The sequence below is a fragment of the Anas acuta genome, chromosome 27 (genome assembly GCF_963932015.1).
Source record: "Anas acuta chromosome 27, bAnaAcu1.1, whole genome shotgun sequence".
Lineage (NCBI taxonomy): Eukaryota > Metazoa > Chordata > Aves > Anseriformes > Anatidae > Anas > Anas acuta.
Window position 1 is genome coordinate 3095495 of NC_089005.1, and position 22094 is coordinate 3117588.

The 22094-nt window shown below is 42.4% G+C and overlaps 1 long non-coding RNA gene across 1 annotated transcript; it reads left to right on the forward strand.

The window, feature by feature from the left end:
- The first annotated feature begins 1630 nt into the window (after positions 1 to 1630).
- On the forward strand, positions 1631 to 15559 carry LOC137845257 (uncharacterized). The gene is made up of 4 exons (XR_011090146.1): positions 1631 to 1714; positions 2251 to 2359; positions 7055 to 7210; positions 15229 to 15559. It is a non-coding gene; the product is annotated as an uncharacterized lncRNA (long non-coding RNA).
- The last annotated feature ends 6535 nt before the right edge of the window (positions 15560 to 22094 follow it).

Below are 22094 nucleotides of genomic sequence, written 5' to 3' on the forward strand. Positions count from 1 at the left end.
GTACGAAGAGATTTAAATAAACATAAATGCACTTTAGGGTTCTTTAATGCTGCCAGCATGAGAACCGGGCCCTCTTATTGTACGATGGCTTAAAAGGTTTTAATATAAGGAGCGGAGAAGCTGCATTGAGAGGCAGAGTACACTTGACCAGATAGAAAAGGAAGTTATTTTTCTCCCCTCCTACTTCAAACAAAGGTCAGTCATCCAGTCCTCTCCAATTTTCCATTTTGCTCTGCTTTAGACTTTTCTAGCCACCTCCACCCCCTCGCCAGGCAGGCCTGATTTGCTTTTTTTGCGTCTGACCTGAAACGTGCCAAAGCTAACAAACATCCTTTCCCATTGACTTCAGCAACTGCTCTGTGACGTCCTTAAAATACGGTTCTGATCTCCGTCCTGCTGCCTTCGCATCGATACGAGTTCATTCACTGCAGAGGGGTTCTGGTAATGACACTGTTGGAGAACAAGAACTAAATCAAGGCATCGGTGACAAATGATGAAACCGAAAAAATAAACTTTGGTGTCAGAGATCACTTCAGCGGGGGGTTGCGCAAATATTCTCACAAAAATCAAAGCATAAAGGGAACAAGGAAAATAAACTATCCAGCAGTTGTCCCAGCACTTTCAGGCCCTGGTTCCTGCGATCCCATGAACAACAGCGAACTGAAAATATTCGCTAGCATCTTTTTGAGCGATTTAACCAGGTTCAACTGTGATGTCCCACTGGCGTGTGATTTCTAGTGTGAAGGAAATCTACTCTATCACCAACAGGTATTTTATTTTACTTTGCTGACCTCGGTGCAGCAGCGTGAAGGCATTTCTTATCTGCAGAAATTCCCAGGAGAAGTTAGGGACACAAACAGCGGGAGGCTGAGCAGCAGCAGGGGCAGGGGAGCAGCGTGCTCTTCCCATGTCCCGTTGGTGGTTCTGATGACAAGTCTTTGGCATCGTGGGATGGTTGCTGAAGCCAAGAGACCATGGGCAAACTTCAGTCGTTTCTATTTTTGTGGTTTGTAGGGTTTTTTAACAATTTCTTGCTCCCTTTTCTGATAGTGCAAAGCCGCGGCACCTTTGTAGTTGGATCTTTCCTTGTTGGCTTTCCAGAAGAATTCGTTGCTCAGACCTAAGTTCTTATAAGGCTATGGGCTGCCGTTATTTACCATAAAGTGAGCAGAAGTATACCTAATACCCCCACTCCCCTGGCTGTTTTGGCATCAAGGGAGCTGTAGATTAACTTTGAGTCCCGTTGGCTGCTTGACAGTAAAATCCTCAAGAATTAACTTCTTCAATAAATGGGAAAATAATTCAGTACGATCTAGGAATGCCTTGGCATTGCAATATAAGATTTAATAGTAATTCCTTGCACTTTCTGTTCTCCGGATGAGAGATGCTTTATAAATATAAGGGGACATTTATTTCAGAGGAGCTCAGCTTGCTGGGTGCAAAGCATGTCTAAGACTGGAGGGCTCTAGCTGAATGTTTCTGTTCCTCCTGGGGCAAGTACAGTTTCAGAGATTCCCGTGTTCTCAGCTCCACATTATTCCCATTTTGGTAACACTCGTTTTGTTAGGTTGATTCACCTGATTGTAGAGCCATGCTTTAACACTGAGTCAGCTCTGTTTTGTTGTTTCAAAGGTGGAGGCTATGCTGGGCTAGAGGCAGAGTGGAAACCAGATCTTCTTCCGACAAAGAGCAGCACATAAAAGCAGCCAAGGGGGTAAGAGGTTGCACGATATGCCAGAAATCTATATGACATTTAGATACTTAACTGGTAAAGCGAGGTGGAGGCTTTCAAAGACACAGCTTAGCTTTGAAGGGATTTTGCAGAGCACCTTGGCATACGAGGTGCTTAAATTCCCATTGAACCTCATCTTGGGGCATTAAGCATCTGACAACCCCTTTCTTTTGTAAATACACCCTCCAAAGTTTCCAAATGTATCCCCTATTTTATTTTCTCTAGGTTTATGTGATTTTTTCCTGAATGCACCTACCACATTTATCTCGATCTGAGGCAGCTGGGTGTGCCTTGCCGTTGCAAGGCCAGTGGTGTGAGCAACACGAACGCTAAAGAAAATGAATTCATTACCAGCAACTGACAGAGAAAAATGCCAGTCTGCTGGATGGCACTGGTGGTAGCTTTTATTTGCTTTCCAAACATATTTGCACAAAAGCACTTTGCCAAGAAAGACAGTAAAAAGGCAAAAGAGAGAGAGAGTGTTAAATATAGAATGTATTTCTGCATTGTGCTAATAGCATCATGAGGACGTGGGCCATCCAGGCAACAGCACCAGCCCGTGACGATCTCTGAGCTGAAGCATGTGATATGGACAGCACGGTCTTAAAGCAGTGGCTACAGCAAAAGGTTTGTGACCAGCCAGTTGACAGGGTTGATGTGTTCAAGGAGTGGGTTATGAATATATGATTTCACAACAGCTACGTTCCTAAAAATCAAAGCCTGTACATGCTCATTTGAAAGGGGACGTCGGCTGCGTAGACCCCCTTGTTCCCCCAGCACCCTGCTGACTGCTCAGGGTGTGTAGCTTTTCCTTGTTATGCAGCTGGACAAAAAGCAGAGCAGGGCAATGAAATGGTTTGTCCCTGTTATGGATGCAGAGGACTGAGAAGGGTGCCCCAAAGACATGCTAAAGGTACGCATCCATCTGCCTATGCAGAACTTCTTCCCTGTGATAGATTTCCTTGTTCAATTCCAGCTGGTTTGAGCACTGGGGACCTTGAATCCTTTGGGAATTGTGAACAGAAGGCACCTGACAACTGCATTAATACTTATGCTGGAAGAGGTCTGCTAGTCTTTTAATATGTGTAACGTTTCCTATGTCTGCATGCAGCAGGTTATTTGTAGCAGGGATTTAACCCTGGATCTTTTTATGTAAAGAACAAGGCTTTATGTCTGTGGTAAAAGGTTGAGCTGTTGGTTTATACCCCCTCAGAGATGTCGGTCACTAGAGGGAGACAGAATCATGCTCTGCAAGTACAGACTGCCGCTTCCAGCACTGCCAGCCCTCACCCCGAGCAGTAGCAGTTAGCAGTAGGTTGTGAAAAATGTTCACATTATTACATTAACAAAACAGTTTCGTTGACAGTGATTGAGCCAATCTGTTCAGCCCTGACAGTGAGAAATCTCTTCTCTGCCTGCAAGAGCAATTTGTGTAATTATACATGTGTCAATGAAATGAGGTAAGGAATAAATCAGTGTCAGGGCACTAAACCACAGCCCATTTCTTCCATGAACCTAGCTGAAGTCTCTTCTTGTATCAACATCCTTTACATTTATTCAGCTTGGTATCTTTTAGCCCTCAAATCTCCTGCTTTTTCCACAGAGGGTTAACATCGTTTTTTTTCGCTCCAAAAAGCAATTTTCCCTCAGTTACAGAAAAGTAATCACCTCCCCCTCCTCCAGTCAGAATATTGTTGCCTGATGCAGCATTGCCAGGCTCCAGGACAGCAGCAGGATGGAGAGCTGAGAACTGTTGCACCCTTAACCCCCTTTGACCAAGGCAGGTTAACAGCAGCAGGGGTAGCTGTCATTATGCTCAGACATCCTGCAAGTCCTTATTTCTGCAGGCATAGAGCCAGTGGGCTCCAGACAGTTATTATTCTTATATTTAAGTAGTGTTCAAGGTTTAATGTTCTTGGAACAAGCAACTACTGGAAGATGCAGGCTTATGGAGACCGCAGCTTGGCAACACCTCTGTAAATAGCCCTTTTCTCCTCCTCACCTTCCTTTAGGTGTCTGTGTCATGCCGATAGTGAGTATTACCAGGGCTGAAAAGCCCTTTTAATTACAAACTCTTAGCCAGGACTGGCGTGTCTTTCTTATAAGATCTAGCAATGGACCCTGATTTAATTTGGTGTCTCTGGTTTCTCCTGTATGGAGAATAACTGTAAAACTGCCATAACAATTGCAGTAGCAATGCTCCAATTATTGTGCAGCTCCAAACAATCATCACCGCGGGGTTTTAGAAGCAGCTCTGGTACAGACCATAATCGTTTTTAAGAAATAGCGTTTGATTCTGTGATATGATAGTCAATGGAAGGCTTCCCGGCTATTTTCATGAGGTCTGATCAAGTCTTTTTCCAAGACCATTTGAGCGCCACTTAAAAATATATTGAACAAACGCTGCAATTTCCACCTCGTGCTTAATTCCCATCGAGTGCAGGGTTTCACACCTAACTTGCCTGCGATAAAAACCACCAGTGGGATCCTCTCATACAACACCAAAATTCAGGTGTTTCTTTCCGAATGATTTTGCAGAGCAGAATGTTTTATTTTTAAAGGTTTCTTTCGCTTAGGTAAATGGGTATCCTGCAAATGACAGCGCTTGCTTTCTGCAAACCAAGAGCTGGTGTGTTGAATCGAGATGCTCTCCTCCCCTTCGGACCCAAACAGTAAAACTCCGGGCTGCTTCTCTCTGCAGTGAGGATGCAGAATCTCCCCCTGCTGGCTAGGAGAGATGTTGGCTGCTCAGCTCAGGGGGAATTTCTGCTGGCAGCCAGGAGGTTCCGCACCTGCCTGGTGGCGGCTTCCACCCTCCTGTAAACAGGCAGAGAGCCTCGTGCGAGGATTTCTTATAGGCAAAAAAAACAGGCTGCATGGCTGAAACCATTTATATGGGTGATTTAGCAGCAGGTGTGGAAGAGGACAGCAAACTTCAGCCTGTACAAACCTCTGAAGCGTGCCAGCCAAGCACGGCTGAGAATTTCCAACCTGTCCCTTTCCTGCATGCTCACAGAGGAGGAAAGCACACCAAGGGTAGAGGCTCGCTTCTCCCAGTGCTATAGCTATAAGAAAAGAATAATCAAGTAACCCAGCTAAGAACCGATCTGTAAGAGAATTGTAAGAATGCAATGGCTATTTCTAGTCGAGGAAGGGGCAAAAATACTCGTGACCCATTGGGGGACTTCAGAAGGAAATTCTGTGCCTCATCACAAAAGATCAGCAAGGCCATTTAGGAGGATGGAGGGGAAAAAAAAAAGGGAGGCATTTAGAGAAATAAACATTCTGCATTATAATCATGAGTTTGGTTCTTTTAAAATAAACAAAACAAATAAACAACTGAAGTTCAAAATCCAAGCGTTTAGGAAAGGACTTCTTTTCCCCAGGCTCTAGATTTCCACAACCGAACACTGCTGCTCCTTCCACTTCCCCCTGGGGCACATGCTCCAGCAGCTGCAGGTTTGGGCAGGGTGCTGAGTTGCTCTCCTGGCAATATTTGCCATCCTGCTCACTTGCTGTAAGTAAAACCCTCCTTGGAACTAAAGACCAGCAGAAGTGCTCTGCTCCTTCCTCTTCCAGGTAAGTCAGTGGTGGACTCACTCGTCTGCATATAGACAGCACACAAAGGGTGGACAAAAGGTTCCTCTGGGTGTCACTTTTAACCCAAAACGTATTTGAACCTGAAAACAGGACCCGTGTGGCTGCTCAGGGTCTGTCTGAGCAGCTGCTGTGCCAGCCTGTGCTTGGCCTGAGCAGACATGGCCTGAGGCCAGCAGCACAAAGCACGGTGTCCTGCTCGAGTTTTGGAGGTCCCCTTAACAACTGTATCCTAAACTAAGGGGATTAATGTTTGTAATGAAAAAAAAAAATAATTTCAAACAAATCTATAATTTCTTTATCTCCTTTATCTCTTTTTGTTTGTACTGTGCTGAGATGGATGAAGAGGAGCTGTGTGGGCAAGACTTTTGAGACTGCAAATGCTCTGGTTGTCTGCAGACAAAGTACAGCGTGGCACTCACAAGACTTGAATAAAATTTTTTAGTAGTGACACTGAGGGCTTTTGACCAAAATAGTAAAAGCTCAAAGCCTCCGTGGAGCAGGCAGTGATATTTCCACCTCAAGGGCTATCCAAACTCAAGAACAGGCCTAATATACTGAGCAGTGTCTGAGTGGGTAACGTATTCAACTCTTTTTTTATGTCTGCTTCTTTCCTTAGCAAGCTGGAAATGGGTGAAACAAACTCTATTTGGGCTGGTACGTTATGGAAATGCTGGAGCTGTGATACACAGAAGTAACCCCATGCTCCTGCACTGACCTCAGCCTCAGACTTTTGCAGTTGGTTTGCAGAAACTTGCCAAAATAAAGCAGAAATCTTAGGAATTGCTGGACAGGCAGACTTGCTTAATGAAACCAAAAGAAATAGAGAGTCTAGGAGTAAAGAAGGCCAAATTACAAAGAACCTGAATCCACTGAAATGTATGCAATTCATTTCAGTGGGAGCAGAAGTTGGCTCAAAATAGACTTGATTAATTAACAATAATGATATTTTGGCACACTCCTCCCAGGCCACAGAGGAGCAGTCTATGCAATTACCGCTGCAAAATCATCATAAATATTTGGCTGCATTGGCTCTATTAAATAAAAAGTCTATAGGAAGCTAATGGCTGGGGTGAAGCCTTTATGCAGAGGACGGCTCGTGATTAAGCACCGGAGCGGCACGGAGAAAACCGTGACTTCACAGAAGTCCATGGCAAAGTTCCCACGGACCTCAGTAGGGTGAGATTTCACTTTGGATGACTGTCTGCGAAGACAGGAACATTTGCCTAATGCTAGCGTTGTGCCAACATGCTACCAGCTCCGTGAACAAACTGGCATCTGTTCCAGCTAGCCCAGACCTTTAGCTGAGAGCATCTGCTACCTTATGAACTGAATTCCTAAATCCCTCCGGGCCTGGGCCTGATTGAAATGCTGCCAGTGCGTGACACGGCTTTAATGTGAAGCCTGGAGATAGTTTGGGGAAACGGCAAAATGAAAGGGAAAAGGATAAGGAGTACTGGACTGGAAGTGATGGAAGAGGGCAGAACTTTTGGCTGCTTTATGGATGGGTTTGGTTTCCCTTGTGAAACGACTTGCTAAAGGTTAGGCACTACAACTCTTAACCACAGGTGGAAAGAAAGCTATTAGTAGGTTTCTCAATAATATAGACCATTTCTGGGCTTAGGATCAAGCCAATATCTAGGATTAGAACTGACAAATTATGTGTGTCTTGCTATTTGCTCTGTTCCTTAGAATGAACATACACGTTATGGTTTCATTGAACAGGCCAAGACTGATACTTTGGACCGAGAGAAAGCAGAACTTCACCTTACTGCCCTTGACCCAGCTTGCTTTGAGAGAATGAGACCCAGAGCACCTCAGACACATTTACAGAGGACCTCGAGACACATTTACCTCGCCCTGCTGTTTCCCCAAACCCAGGTTAGTTCCCCTGCCAGCGTCTCCTCCAGCAGGCTTTGCACTGCTCAGTGCCTGGCTCAGCTTCTGCAGCAGTAATTTCAGTGGGATGGATGATGCTGTTACTCTGCATCGCTAAGATAAAGTCTCATTTATTTCCTCTCTCATTGGCACTGAGGGATAATTGAAACACAGTCTTACAGTTTGGCTCTTTATAAATAACAGCCAGAGTGGAGGATTTTGTCTTTTGAATTATAATTATGCTCATCTCTGAACTATATTTTATTAACCACGTTTTATTATCCTCCCATTGCATTGTAAGTGCAGTAGCAGGGAACTGCCAGCTACATTGTTTGCTGATTGACACGCGATTTTCTGCCGTGTGCTTAAACCAGGGAAAATGAGAAAGTGTCCAAAATTCCCAACACCAGCAGCTTTGAAATGCTGCTGGAATTCCTCACCATAACCTGCTGACCGTGGTGTTGCTCTCTGATACGTTAACTGACTTTCGGGGAAACACAGTATTAATTAATATTTTGTCTAAAGCGTTTGCACATTTGATAGGGGGACTTGTTTACTGTCAGACTGTGGCAAAAAATAAGGCAGAGAATCGTGTCATAGGGCAAAATTCTGCATCATACCACTCGAGGGAAAGCAAAAGCCAAGGGGTTGAGACATTTGGGAAATTCAGAGGGGGCTAGCAAAGAAAACCACACGGCCTTTAGGAGGCTGTGAGGGTGGCAGGGAAGGAGGGGTATTGGTGTGCTGGCCATTGATATTGTTTTCAGTCTGAATGTGGAGTCAGCAGTGTCTTGACCACAGTTATTGCTGTACTGATTGATGAAAGAGCTCTCCACGTTATCCTTCAGCATAGGTTTACTGTCCGTTACAAACTATAACTAAGCTTGCTGAGACAGTCAGCAAAAGAGGAGGAAAAGAAGGAAAAGCAGACCGACACGATGATAAAGCTGTTTGTTACAAGTCGTATTGATCCTTTCCACCTGAATTTCTACTTGTAACTTGCTCAAACTCCCACCGAAGATGTTTATCCCATTAATACATTTTTCTGTAATACATACTACCAGCTTCTGGCAGCTGAGGACAATGAAAAGCTATGAACAATGGTGCATGGACCTGGACATTACAGCAAACTGATCACTAGTGACCGCACTGCAGGCAGTGGCATTAAGTAGCCCCAGCAATACTTTTTGACCTGTGTTGTCCGAGAGGTTGCAATAAGCCCTGTGTTGACCTTGGTGTCCTCGATTGAAGAGGAAAGGCTTTTTGAGCCTGCTGCTTAGGCTGCAGACAAAAGCACACCGTTTGGGTGGGAATATCCTTGTTGGTCTGCACTGAACTAAAGGACATTTCACCCTACGTCCAACTGGCCTCTGGCTGTTAGGAGTGAGACGTGGGGCAGCCCATGCTTTTCAGTGCAGTCAGACGTGCAGTTGGGGGAATTTCCAGGATCACACAAGGAAGTTCAGGTCCAAATGCTGCACTCTGAAGCCTTGTAGCAGGATTCTCCAACAGAAACACATTGGAGATGCATGGAGCCAAGCTGCTCTGAAGCGGAAGACAACTGTGAGGCTTCACTGCCATTAATGGATGTTCTCCCTCACTGCCAGATCCTGCAAGGGGTCATGAAAGCCAGAGCAGACCTCAGTGAGGTTACAGAGCCAGAAGGCAAGTCAGGCTGTGGTTTAGAAATCCCTCACATACTACTCCAATGGGATTTGGGAAAGGAAGCCAATATTTTAGAAGAAATAATTGATTAGATCTTGCTAACAGCGCTGTGAGATTTCACATAAAAATGCATTTTGAGGAGGATAACATCATCGAGATAGTCTTGGGTATTTCACTTATTGTTGTATTTACCCAAGAAGGGTGAAGACTTCCTAGCAAATTCTGCTGGGACCGTGAGGATTTGATATCTGGCATTTATATGCCTAAGCTATTCTCTCAGCGTTTAGACCTATGTATAAGCTCTCGTCAGGCTGATATGTCTTGCTCTGGATTCTAAAATGAGCAGGATCCTATTAGCAGTGGGAACTGGCTGTGATTGGCTACAGAATTGGAGATGTTCCAGTTGTGCTAATAATACTTTTTGCTTGGAGACGATAACAATCCAGTTATGTTAATTTTTCGCCTGGCGCATACAGTGTGTGATGTACAATAATGTCCATAAGTGTTTTTATGAGTGCTTAATGCACACACTTAAATTTCGCAAAGCAGCTGTCAGAATTAAATGCCTAACAAATCAGATGGTTAATCAGCATGTGAATGCGTGAGGGCTATGTCTGCGAACGAGTCATGCTATTTTTAAAACCCTAGGGAGCTCTGCCACCAGATGGCCTTTTTTTGAGCTCTAAGTATTCCTCAAAACAGTTTGTTTTTTTGGCATTATACAATATCTGGTAACTTTTAACTACCTTTCTGAAATTGCTCGCTCCATCTCCCAGATACGCAGCTGACACCGGTGTCCTCACCCCAAAGGGAGCCCTCTTTTCATGCGATTTAAGCCTGGCTGTCCGATGACATTAGTGGCCTCAGGTGGCCACATATGGTGCTTTCACACATCTCTTACAAGCCTGGGCTCTTCTCCTTCCTATGCCACCTCGCATGGGTTGTAACCAAGTCACCTGATATTTTAGGTGGGGATTAATCAAGACGGAGGAAGTTAAACCCAAACCTGTGACTATTTAAAGATGCACGCTCTACTGTTTTTAGGAGTTGGTTGCCTAGACAGGAATGAAGATCTTGCATACCTTTGTGGACCTGGGCATTAGTCAGCCAGTTCGTGAAAGCCAGCGTAAATTAACCACTTCACATCCTTGGGCTATTTGGAAAATCCTAAGTGGGCTTTTGCCATATGCAGTTCAAACATGATCTAGACCTGGTGCTCTGCTACATTAATCTGAAAATAAATTTCATGTGAAGACCTATATTCATTTTCACCTGATCCAGAAGAAGACAGTGGGGACCTTTTTTGTTTTCAGTAGGCTTGATCCACTTACAGCATAAGCCTATGCTCTCTGATTTTAAGGGCATGTTTGATGATAGATGGTTGCCATCTTTTTAAAGCATTTTAAGCATTAATAAGAATACTCAAATAGGTTCTGATAGTTTTGCTAGTTAAATACCAACCAAGCAGAAGACATTGAGACATATTTTCAGGAGTAGCAAGGTGTGGGCACCTAATTGCCATTAAATCAACTAAATCAAATTCTTGAGGAAAAAAATGCCTAGACTGATCTTTTTGGAAGTTGCAGTAGATGTTTAAAAGGTTTTCTACTTTAAAATAAGTTCCTTAGTCTCAGAAATCACTGCCCAAGAGCTCAGTTGCATCATGCACCACCTTCATGATGTCTACTAAAACATCTGCAGTGACTTTTCTGTTGATGGGCAATGACTTGATAAGCCTCTAGCAAATTTCTTCAGGATTTCAGGAGCTATTCTGAAAAGGACAATAACATTTAATTGCACTAAAAAACTCTTGTCAAGAATTTTGAAATTTCTTAGGACCATTAATTAAGGTTGAACGATAACATACCAGCACTACTATTACCACTTCATCCATGGCTAAACGTATGCAGAAAGAGGTGAAGAGCGCAGTTTGAGATGCTGGTGAACAAAATGTGCACTGAGGAGAAAACAATTCAGGAACATCAATATTACCAACAGAAAACTTGTTTTCCTAGCTTGATCAAAGTCTAGCGTCTCATCTCTCATCTGTTAAATACTCCAAGAACTTCATCCTACCAGCTATTTCTCTTTGCATTTAAATAATCAATGGGACAGGACTGCACATCTCATGTAAATATGATTAGCTCACATACTTTTAATTCTGGGATAGCGAAGAATTTTCCCCCTCCTTCCTTTATTTTTCTTTGTTTCCCCTTTCGCCCACTGTGACTAGGAATACCATTTTTGTTGCTTGTGGTACATGGGTTCCCACGAAAAGTTTGGGTTTTGCGAGGCTGACATTTTCCAAGAGAAACCCATTCCATGAGAAAATCTCCAACCAGCCCTTTCTCTGACTACATCCAGGATGCCTTCTGTGGGCTCCGATCCAGCAGCAATCACACAAGTATCAACAAAACTCATGCCATGGACCTCACAAGGGAGATCCTGGCAGCAGAATCTGGCCCACTAGAGATGTTATTGGGTTTAGCAATTACTTTGCTCCTAGCTGTTTACAACTGGGTATCACCAGCGTATACCACTCACATCACTGAATTAAGTTCTGATTAAGCTAACACCTCCTGTAGTTACCCAAAATCCAGCTTAGGTTGTGGTGTGGCCTTCATTAAGCTATCCCACCTAAGCTTGTTCCTATAAGGAATATTTGTTATATCAATTTCTACCTTACTTGGGGGTGCTACAATCCTCACCCTGCATGGCCAGGGAAGATCGCCTGTTTTACTGTAAATCTCCCCTCTTCATGTGGATGCAGCCATAAAGAAGCCAATCCAGAAGCATAAAATGGAAAAGGTGTTATTATTATCATCATCATCATCATCATTATCATTATTATTTTACTGACAGCTCCTGCTAGCTTTTTTTCCCCTTGGGAACGTGTGGTCCGAGATTTGACGCTTAGCTCCGATCGAAGAGCAGCGGGCTTCTTCGAAATGCTCCTGAAGATGACCCGGTTTCTTACAGAACAAAATCAATTAGTAATGAATTAGTAAGGTTGGTAGGACTTGGATCCGGCAGTGTTACTGCTGAATGCAGCCCTGTACACAAGTCACACTTAGGCAGCTCTTGCTTCCTGCATTTTGTAGCTAATTTGATGACTTTGTGAAAAGATAAAGGAATCAGGGCCTGTAGACATCTTTGGCTCATTCTTAACAATTTCAAATGGCTGAAATAACAGAGGAGAGGGAAGAATGCCTAGTGATAAAAATGTTGCAGGGCTTTAGGAAGGCAATATTTCATCTCAATTGAATTAAGTGGGATGAATTTCAATTTGATATTTGTGGCACAACGTCTGACTTTATTGAAGGCAGCCTGCTCTATAAATTACATCGATTCTTTAGTTTCCCGGAACATGCTTTACTTTCTAATTGTGAGGGTGCGCTGTGGCAAAAGCAGATTTCAGTTTTCTCTTCATCAGCAGACACACAGATTACAGGAATAAAATAGGAGAAGAGCCAGAAATTCCCATCAGCGCATAGCAGATGCTTACCTGTGTATTTGCACAAAAATTCTCAGCACAAACTTCTGAAAAAGAAAAATTATGTATATGTAAATCTGTAGGAATGGTAGGAGCTGTTGTTAAATTTCTCATTTCTAAATTTTGTCTGAAAATATTCTACACTGCCTCACTATTGCATCAGAAAATGAAAAGCTGATATCAAAGCAGTATTCCTTTTCAGAGGTAACGTAAGGTAACGTATAGTTAACTACTTTTAACAGGCAAACATGCTTGGATTGATCTGTATTGTTTTTCCCTAAAGTCATTCACATTTTAGTTTCTTCTTCTGATTTTGGTGAGGAGTCTTCTGATGTGCAATATTCTTAGAGGGAGAGGATGCTCTCATTCACATCTAGCAAGCTGCTCTCTGCAAATCAAAAAGGAGAACACATTTCCCTTCCAATGAACTCAGATGATCATCTCAGACCTATTCACTTGGGCCACATTTTTGGCAAAGATACAGATATGAAGTAGACTTGAAGTATTTGGAAGTCAAAGTCAAGCACAAGCATAAGTGCTTTGCTGGACAGAGGCAGTTTAGGTATATGCAAAGAGCAAAGTTTAACAAAGACTGGAGTGACGCCACGCTACTGCATTAAAAATAGGAATCCTCTGCTTTCAAACATTTACTTAGTTTTTCTTAGCACAGAATTGGAACAGGAAAAGAACAGTATTATCTATCAGTCATATGGCCCTCAACCTTCTGGAACAGCACATGTTGTGCACTATGTATATTTACCCATTAAAAAAGTCTGTAGATTCATTTTTTTTCTCTGACATGAAAAATGTTGATGGAAGCACTGAAGGATTAGACTGTCTCTGAGATTTGCTTGCTAAAGTAAACACGAGCCAATACTGTAACCAGATCACATACTTGTGGTGGAGCAAAGTGACTAATTTAATTTTCAGCCACACTGAGAAGAAGCAGAAAGTGCACCAGGAAATAGCCCGAGCTTTCTTTAGTGTGGGAATGAAAACACATGTGGGACAAATGGGCCTGATGGGGTTTTTTGGCCTCGTTTTACCTGTCTTGGCCCTTGGGATACATCATCCAGAAAAATAGTTCAGAATGAGATTATAAGGGTTTGGCAGACAAATAATAAAATGGATTTCTATTTCTTTCTCAGAGGTTCACCAAGTAACTGTAGGAATATTACACTCTGCAGTGTTTGGTTTGTTTTCCAAACTTTTCCTCCAGTCACTGCAGTTGATTTGGTTCTCTGCTCTCAGACACTGGTTGGAAAAAAAGAAAAGGAAGCAGTAACTGAACTGCAGTGCTATCGAGAGGCTGGCTCCAGCCTATCCCAACCAGTCCAAGCAGGGAATCAATTATTTATCAGTTGTAAGTACAGGACCTGGGGTTGCTGTTATCACCAGTTCAGTTGTCACACCTAGCCTGGAGTCAGCTGCTAGGGGTGGGAGCGAGGTGGGGCCAGTAATACACACAGTGCTTTGCAGATCCTGCTGACTGAAGGTGACAAGTGGGCTCTGAAGACATCACTTACTCCACATGATTAGAAGTCAGCAGTAAACAGCAGTGCTGTGCATCAAGCGCTGCTTTACAAAGCAAACGCCTGCTTCACGGACCTGTGAGCAGCAAATTAGATTTGAGAGGTGGTTGACTTTTTTTTTGGCAAGATTGTGATCAGATTTTACAAATTAATCTCTCATAATTTCCACTTAATGTCATTCTTACTTTATTTTTGCTGCAGTAGTGTCTGGACAACCGAAATAGCCCACCGCCCTGCCATTGCACAAAGTGCTGAGCAAAACTCACTAAAACAAAGCACTCTCCCACTTTAGTTTAAGAAGGGATGTTTTAAAGCCAAAGCATCATGCTGTGGTCACACCCCCACCAAAATCTTTTCTATCCTTGGATGCAGTTGTGTCATATAGCAAGAATTTTTTGGAGTGCTAACATTTATCTGAGAAGACTCCTCAGAGGATGTTGTGTAAGAATTCGAGAGGCTTTTACCGACCTGAAACTTTCGTGCTGCTCGCAGAGTTTGTTGCAGCCCGGGGTTAGGCTGGGGGAAATGCACTCCGTCTGTTTCTGAATCTTGACATTTTTTTCAGGTACTCAACATACAGGCATTTGTCAAAGAAGTCCTCAGTTTTCATCTCCCTGCTATAATCAGGGAAAGAGATCCAGGTGCCTGAAAATAAACCAGATTTTCCAGGTGTGGTTAGATGCAATGTTAGGTAAGGGGGAGAGAAAGAGCCGTGCTAGCCTGCAGCACCAACCTGTCTTTGCAACTCTCCTTCGTTAAACACGTGTGCTGTGGCACTTCCAGTCATGACCGGGGCTCCACTTTTGTGCCAGCACATGGTAAGAGGCCCTTCCACCCGGATAACCTCAGCAGTTCAAGTGCAGGAAGGGAGAAGAAGAGCACTGTCGGTCCCATTGCACTGGCTGAAGTGTGAAGAGCAGAAATGTCACATTTCTTGGCTGCGGCCGTCCAGGCAGCTTTCAGCAGAATCAAGAACACACGTCCCTTGAGCCCAAGCGTTTTTACTGCGAAGTCACAGGAGGTCAAGTTATAAAACATGCTCTTTTCCTCACCAGCAGTCCGTTCCCTCTTTCAGGCACATTTCTGCGTATACACTAAAGAGGATTTAACTGAACAAGGCAGAAAAGAAGTTTGATAATCATGAGAAATGGATGCTGAAAAGGCACTTACCAGCTTACTGTGCGTAAAGACAAGCATAACCACAAGTAAATGGGCTTAAAAATACAGACTGAGAGCACACAATGGATTTAAGGCAGATGGAAGATAATGTATTCTTTTTATAAAAATGTCTTTATACCTGTATACAATAACAAACACTTCTTCTCCCATAGCCCTCCCACTTGGACCAGGATTGCTGCCTACTTTTCTTTGTTCTCCCTGCATCACAGAGATGGCACGGAGAGGTCAGTTCTCTTTCCTAAAGCTGCCCAACCGTAGAATCAACGAGAGAATCCAAACCCAGTATGGCAGCCTTTATTACAAGACTCAGACCAGCAAAACAAACCAGCCAGAGACCATGGAGCATGAAAATATACACCCAGTTCGTGTTTAATTCCCTAACAGGTGAGCCAGGACCGTCCACAGCAGGAAAGTTCTGACTTTCTCTTGTCTTTGTAAGATCTGTGGGAATAATCAAAATATTGCATTGCAATTTCTTAAGATTGCCATATGTTAACTGCTGACCAAAACAATCAAAAATTCCAAAATATTTCAGATCAAAGATACAAAAGCGGGATGCTGCTGCTTCATCAGAGCTCTCCCAACCACCAGGCAGCGTTTCACCAAAAGAAGTTCAATGCTCTGCTGTGTTATTAGGAAGAAAATACACAGGACAGTGGAAGATGGTTCCATTTGTATTTCTCCAGAAGCCATACCAGTCATTTTTGAACATCCTACTGTTTTTACAACGCAAAATTCTACTTACAGTAAGTGGGAACAAAATGAGTCACCCAGTTTTTGCTGTAATTTTAATACCCTGTTATTTTAATGTCCAAGCATAAGTACAAATTAGAATAGTCTTCAAATTGCAGATGCTCTTCTAGAGCTTACAATGCTTACAAAAATACTTAGCTGAACATACAGAAAGTTACTTTGATTGCCAGTGCAAAGCCAGCATTTCACTGTATCCAGACAAAGACAGAGAAGGAACAAAATTCATCTGGCTTGTATGGATCTTTGGATTTCTTTTTATGTGAATTTCTTTTGTAAAGTATTGCTTAGCTGCAATGTACTGGGGTGGGTGGGCTCGGTGCTTGAGGAGGAGGAGAGATTTTCTGCTTTTCAAATAAATGTGCTTTAATATAAACTATAATATAATAAATGTATGTAGTTTGCATTGATGTCTTATCATTTTCTCGCAGGGCTTCCAAAGATGCTGAACAGAGGATATTCTCTTGCAGAAAAACAGCTTCTGCCCAGCACAACAGATCTCTCCAGCTGCAAAAGGTGAAACTCCCCTGACTTCAGCATCACTCTGTGACTCGGTGAAAGTGGTCAGAACTGATCCTAAGGGAAAGGCATGGTACTCCCATGTGCCCCACCTGAACTGAATTTACTCTGGATAATTTCTTTGGGAGTTTCAGCATGCCCTGTGCTGCATGCTCAAAATGTTACGCTACAAATTCAATGCTTTGGTTTTATTTTTGACAGTTCTTAAAGCATGACAAGAATGATGAGGCAGGACGTCTCCGGCAGACATCTGTTTTAGCACAGAGCTCCTGTGCATGATGCAGTGACACACCTCTGCTTCAGACCAGTTGCCTCCCCTCTGGTGAAAGTATGTGAATTTGCAGTTTCTTCCTCTCTGTTTGTAACTTAACTACTGAACAGGCATCATTTTCCACTTCTGCACCATATTTTGAACAACTTTTATTACTATTTTTCTTTTTCTTTGCTACTAACTGTCTTAGGTACTTATACTCAATTATGTAAGCTGTATTTTGCACTATAACAAAGTGTAGTATGGTATAAAGTAATTAGTGATTTTAGATACATCTCATAATCTTCTCTCACATTATTAGAGCAAGTTTGTTGCACTGAGTTACCTCAATAATTCAGACTACTGGTAAGTTACACTTATGCTTAAGAAACTGAAATTTACAGTCAGTCTGAAGTAGAACCAGAGTGGGATCTGACACAAAGCAGGGCTGAATGGAGATGTCTGGATAAATCAAACCAAGGGCTTGTCCACCGAGTCCTAGAGCTTGACGTGCCAACCCCGTGAGGGTTTGTGTTCAGCCAGTTGGGTAAAGAGAAGTTTGAGCTTAAACTGCATTTAAATGCAGGAGAGACAGTCTGTGTAGTCACTTGCTGGCTACGGTCCCCATCACTTTCAATTAAGTGGAAGTGGCTGGCTCCCATTCTCAAAATGCATCTGGACATCTAATTTCTGTTGATTTTCAGTGTCTGTGTGTTAGCCCCTTTCTGAACCATCATAAATTCTGGTTCCATCTTGCATTAATACCTAATGAAGCCCTTTATTGTACAGTACTCAAGTGGCAAACTGTGAGCCACGCAGCAAACTGGACAGTCTGCTCTAAATGCTGGGTGAAAAAATTCCCGTCAGTGATGGCATTCAGACCTTGTTTATGTCATTCTGGGCTCTGTGTACTGTATTCCTTGTTTATTTTACAATAACAAAACAATACAGAATTGCTGATGCCTATTCTCACACAGGGAGACTGCTCTCTCTGCCCCTCTAATGACTTCCCAGGGGTGGTGTCAGCCGTTCCATTCTGCTATTCTAAAGGCTTCCCCCTGAAAGGATTATCTACTTTAATTGGCTGTAAATTAATGGAAGGAAAACTTGCTCTTTGCAGTCACATCAACTTAGGACTTACCAGAAATTAACCAGATAGCTGGGAAACAAAACAAAAAATAAACTAATATTCTTCATGTGAAAACATCAGTTTGTATTTCCATGCAAATAGCAGTTCGTATTTTCCAACATTTAGGTTGGAAAAGACCTCTGAGATCAACTGGTCTGACCTTTACCCTACAACCTTTAACCAAAATCAACATTTCCATCATGGGTGGCAGGCTGTGCTACCTCAAGGAAGGGCAAGGTTTCCAGTCTCAAGAACTTTATTTATAGTCATTGTCTTTAGCTGTGAGATTTTGAGTTTTCTTCAAACCAAACCAAAACAGTGCAAGTGCAGATTACCTAAGTGGGTCTGGACTGAATTGTCTTTGTTTCATTACTGCTGGCCTCTAAAATAAAAAGGAGAAAATAGAATATTTTAGCAGAGAAAAGGAGTGATGTGTAAAAAAACGAAGTGCAGGCCATGCGACAGATCCCATGCAGGCCCTCCAAGACTGATGTGAGTTGCGAATGTTTGGCATGTCTGTGACTCAAACCACTTTTATTTAGCTTTCTAACTAGTGTAAACAAAAGACATTCACAGATTTCAGTTGAATCCTGCTAAATCTATGCCCCCATACACAGGGCAGAGCTGTCTAAAACTCTCCAGGATACAAGGAAATCCACAAGCATCCCACATATAAAAATCTCTTTACTAATGCTTTTTATAGAGTCCTCCCCTTGCTAGCTTATAGAGATTTCTTTGCTGATGGATTTTATGGAGACCTCTCCTTGGTAGCTGATTACCCATCACAGCACATTTGTCATTGCTGTGAGGCAGCACAGAATTAATGTCTTCATTACAGAGAGTTGTGCCCAGACAGGGGAAATGGCACGCTCAAATTCCCTTCATCACAAAACTGGACGTTTTGGGATGTGTTAGAAAACTGAATCAACTCCCAGATTCACTGAGAAGTACCAAATTATAGAGCAAGTCATCCAGACTACATATTCAAGATGCTACAAAATTATTTTAGAGGCGCATGGGTGCAAATCACTTCAGTAAGGAGTTATGGCTTGTTGAGCTCTAAAGAGAAGGATGGCTTTTGGCAGGACACACAGATTTGGAAACACAACATCCAGATTTGCCTGCCTACCTGGGAGATTAAACTATTTTCACAGCTTGCATTTTGAATGCAGTCTGGACAACAATCAGAAACTTCCACGAAACAGGGTGTGAATTTTTTAAAAAGCAGTGCTTGAGCTGAAGTTCTCTCTAATCAGCTCTACTATTTTTTAATAAGGGTAGTGAATTACACAGAGGTCATGGCTATCAACTAGAAGCTTTTGTGACAAAACAGAGAAATGACTCACAAGCCTATGAGTCAAAAGGGCAAGAAGAGCTATGTTCTGTGGCTGCTCTCCCCCAGCATCTCCAAATTGTTTTCCCAGGTGGTTTGCCTGAGACAATTCTGTCTTTCCCCTCCCAGAGCCCTGGTTGCTAAATTATCACCAGCTTTTTGTGATTTACAACAAATGACAGGAAGTGCTCTGTCATGTCCCAGTAAAACCACTGCATGAGTGAAATGACATTGCAGAGACCAGATGTTTTAGAGGAGAGAGCCCAAAATTCTGTGTGTGGGTAATCAAAAAGTGCTGAGGATGAGGGTTTTCCTCCCCCTTTATTTCCTACACTAATAAGGTAATAATAGCTGGTAAGATTTAATCACATATATGGGTATGAAATTCCCTGCAGGTTAAAGCTTTTGAGCTGCTGAGTGTTCAGGTCATCCTAGGTGCCACCCTCATTCCTCTGTGGGAATACTGGTGTAGGAGGAATGAGGATTCTACCTTTCAGAGGAGAGGCAATATCAGTCCTTTGATATTGCTGAAAAGCTCCCTCATGGACTGGAATCCAACAGTGGTAAGGGTCTGCAAACACTTTAGAAACAAACAAACAAGAAATCTGGACTGAAACTCTGAGATTTGAAGATAAAAGCATTCTTCAGAGTGCAAGGAGAAAGCATAAAAAAATAATATATTTTTAGCTGCATAGTTAGCAGGGTATATCACAGGGAGCTAGACTTTGTATTTTATTGAAAGTTAATTTGTCTAGATCTAGTGCCAAGTTAATGGATCTATACAGCTGAGGATGGGAATGCTTTCATGTCTGGCCAGGTCAGAGCTTGGGTTTCTCCTTAGCAGACCATGATCCAAATTCCCCTCTCTCTCTGCACACCTGTCTCACGCACATCCTATTCATAAGACAGTAAGAAGGGTTTCTAAACAGATCTAATTGCAAAATTTAGAAATCATTAGGTTCATAAACTTGCTTTTTCTTCCTAAATCTGCAGTGATGCCAGCTGTGAAGCATTAATGGAGTACAAATTTGCCCTGTCATCAGACGAGGAATTTCTGTTTCTACTCTTAGCTGCACAAACTGCTATTTGTCTCAAGTTTGAAGCAATGCTGAGAAGCTTTGCACCTGATTTGACTTGAAAGTGCTAATAGCTATTCTAAAAGCAAAATCAACCACTCTCCTGAGAGCTGTATGAGTATAAATCAAAGCCTGTGCCTGCTGTTGCTGCAACAGTGACAAAAACAAAATAGACATCTGGTGTGTTTCACTATAGTAACTTCTACATTCAGGGGAACTTTGAAGTGCTTCATGAATTTCTTTCTATAGTTATCTCACAACAGGTAAGAATTGTTTTTTGTTTCTCTCTCTCTCTTTTTATTTTTTTTAGAAATGATGTTTTCCATATGCTATAAATTTGAAAAGCACTGTTGAGCTCATTTTTTCCCCCCAACCTGGCTGTCTCTGCTGTTAGATTGCAGCAAGTTGCAGAAAACTGGATTAAATTAAAAGGGAAACCACATCAATGTAATCAGAAAATTAGCAGCAGTTGGATTCTTATTTGAACCGCAAATGCATGAGTCAGGACCAACACTATTGAAATTAATGACACTTCAGAGGTAATTGATTTTTTTTTTAATCAAAACCTTTTAAAAGTATTAACTAAAAGGAAATCCTAATGATAAAAATATTCAGATTGTCCTAGGATGACTGAAATTCTAGACAGTGGACAAAGGAAAAATAGTTTTAAAATGAAAAAATAAGGAATCCTATTTCTTACCACCCCACGTATGCACCCACAAAACCAAAATCCTGATAAAAATCATCGGTAATGATGATTTTTTCAATAATTTTTTCATTAATTCAAACAATGAGCACAACAAACAGGGGAGGTCAATCAGTTGTATAGCATCAGGTGTATTATTACATTTAGACCTGATATTTCTTTTTTGTCTATTTTTTGTGACAGTGCATACATCTGTATGAAGCTAAATAACGCTGAAGTTTGAAGCAAGGGATGTTGCTTTGCCTTCAGCAGGCAGCAGCTCCCTGCCTGCGGTGCTTCGTGGGCTCCCTCTGGCGGTGCCTTCATTCCTCGCCCTTCAGCTCTCCTGCTCCTGCCTTCTTCCTTCGAGGCTTCTTCCTTGCTGAGCTCCTGCATCTGTCCCTGTGTGGTTTAATTCCCCGTCAGTGCTTTAGAGGTAGATTTAAGGCTTGCAAAGTGGGCAGCTGCTCAGGGCAGTGGCTGCCTGCTTCTCTCTTGGCTGGTGGGCAGCACACGCACCCCAAACCCACCTGCCCATCTATTCTTTACCCATCTGGTGTTTGAAGATCTCCATGCTCTATATAAAGATGCAGTAACCAGCAGCCAGAAACTTTTTGCTTCTAAAGTATCACTCAGAAATCTGTTGGTTTCTGTGCATTATGGCATGAAAGAAATGTGGAGATGCAGAGCCAACTTCAACTACTGCTGACCTGAAGTGTCCAATTCACCCTCCTGCTATGTTCTTTTAATCTTACAGCACCCAAAAGGACTGGGTTACTCCCTGTAACTAACTGGGATATCTCCTGCTATTGTCTTAGCCATGCAGCATGTGACCACTGCCTCCTATTTTATGGCATCTTTACAAATATTCCCTATGTACTAATGCAGAAGCACGAAAAATGTCAGGTGGTGTAAATACTCAGTTTTCCATGGTTGTTTTTTAGCTTAGAAATCTTACCAAAAAGACAAATGACAATGCCTGAAATGTTCCCTGATTTTCTCTTGGCATTTGAATTGAAAAGGTCTCTATAAAAATCGTGTGTTCGGGTCTAAGACCTAGGAATCACTCTTATTTGCAAGCAGTGTGTGTTGTTCCCTGCTGCACCCTGAACTAATTGGCGTATGTTTTACTGTCCTGAGGTTTTATTAATGAACAATATTTCATTCAAAGCTAATTAAAATCTCTAGGCAGACCATGCTTAGCAATAAAGATGCCAAATATGAAACTGGAGAACAGGTGAGCAGACAGCCTAATAACTGTAATTATTTTGTTGGG